Here is a 1,594-nt window from a genome sequence, read left to right on the forward strand (position 1 = left end):
TTTTCATATACCTTATTCTTTGGATGTCGTATAACTTGTTTTCTTGCTTCTGTTAATGAAGTATGTCACTTTGTTGCATCCATTTTGCATGAAATTAGTGGAGAGAAGATAAAAACGTGTGAATAAAATTTGGTCAAAGCTACATTGGATTGGATACTCCAATAAAAAAACGTTGCATCATATACCATTTAAGTTTGGCTCATGTAGCAATCTAAGGACTCCCACATCATATATTGCACAGGAGCCAAACATGTATGGTGTATGATGGGGGAGTCATGGATTGCTACATGAGCCAAATTTGTATGGTATATGATGCAACATTATTTTATTGGTGTAGATTTCCATTTGTATGGAATATGATGAACCTAGTTGCCAGAATCACACCCGCAACAAAAGTCTTTACCAAGAAGAAAATATTTTTCTCCGGATTCAACGCAGGTAAAACTTTTCCCATAAGAGGAAAAAACACTCCAATTGCACTCGCTATTAAAATTAATACCAAAGCTATTATTTTGTATCTTAAAGTTTTTGCTCTGTCACGATCTTCCTTTTCTTTGTCACAAGTATATTCTTCTGCAACTAAAGATGAAACTACAACAAAATGGACAAGAATAGAAAAAGAAAACATTAACCGTTTGTTTATCTTGATTCTACCCATTGTAGATAAATCTCTAACCAAGAAGAAGAATGATAGAAATTAGAAGGAAGAGAAAAGTAGAAGTAGAGTGGAGTGAAGAAAAAACTTTGAAGGATGATTTAAATAGAAAACCGTGAACCGTATCTTCAACGTAAGTGGTTTTTCTTTGGGAATCAATATTAGGACTAGCAAATTAAGTAGAAAGAAAATTGACCCACTTTTGTGGTATTTGTCTAACTGATAGCTCAAATTAATTGATTATGAAGTAGACTTATTGATGATTTTCGGCACGAGACAATACACGTTTTTAATGTCTTTTAGAAATTTACAAAATTTGGTTATTTTTTCATATACTTTATTCTTTGGACGTCATATAACTTGTTTTCTTGCTTTTGTTAATGAAGTCTGTCACTTTGTTGCATCCATTTTGCATGAAATTAGTCGAGAGAAGATAAAAAAGTGTGAATAAAATTTGGTTGAAGCTACATTGGATACTCCCATAAAGGAACATTGCATCATATACCATTTAAGTTTGGCTCATGTAGCAATCCAAGGACTCCCACATCATATATTGCTACAGGAGCTAAAGTTGTATGGTATATGATGCGGGAGTCTTGGATTGCTACATGTGCCAAATTTGAATGGTATATGATGTAACATTGTTTTAATGGTGTAGTTTTTCATCTGTATGATATATGATGAACTCAGTTGCCAAAATCACACCCGCAGCAAATATTTTTACCTAGAAGAAAATATTTTTCTCTGGACTCAACGCAAGTACCACTTTTCTCATAAGAGGAATACACACTCCAATTGCACTCGCTATTAAAATTGATACCAAAGCTGTTATTTTGTATCTCAAAGCTTTTGCTCTGTCACGATATTCCTTTTCTTTGTCATAAGTACATTCTCGTACAACTAAATATGGAACTACAACTAAAAGGACAAGAATAGAAA

This window comes from Vigna unguiculata, chromosome 10 (assembly GCF_037176805.1).
Source record: "Vigna unguiculata cultivar grain cowpea cultivar isolate G323 ecotype 2 chromosome 10, ASM3717680v1, whole genome shotgun sequence".
In the NCBI taxonomy this organism is placed as follows: domain Eukaryota; kingdom Viridiplantae; phylum Streptophyta; class Magnoliopsida; order Fabales; family Fabaceae; genus Vigna; species Vigna unguiculata.